Raw genomic sequence first — 332 nt, forward strand, 5'->3', positions numbered from 1 at the left:
TTGTGAAAGGCACTATGAAAAGAATGAAAAGAAAAGCCACAAACTGGGAAAAAATATTTGCAAAACACTTGTCTGATAAAGAACTTGTATCCAAAACATACAAGGTTGTCTCAAAATTCAACATTAAGATAATAAATGATCCAATTAAAAACTAGGCAAAAATTCTGAAGAGCAACATTACCAAGAAAGATATACTGATGGAAATAAACATGTGACAAGATACTCAACATCATATTTCATTAGGAAAAATGTAAATTAAAACAAAATGAGATAATACAGCACACCTATTAGAATTGCTAAAATCCAAAACCAAATTCTGACAAGACGTAGAA

This window comes from Galeopterus variegatus, unplaced genomic scaffold, assembly GCF_000696425.1.
Source record: "Galeopterus variegatus unplaced genomic scaffold, G_variegatus-3.0.2 Scaffold759, whole genome shotgun sequence".
In the NCBI taxonomy this organism is placed as follows: Eukaryota; Metazoa; Chordata; class Mammalia; order Dermoptera; family Cynocephalidae; genus Galeopterus; species Galeopterus variegatus.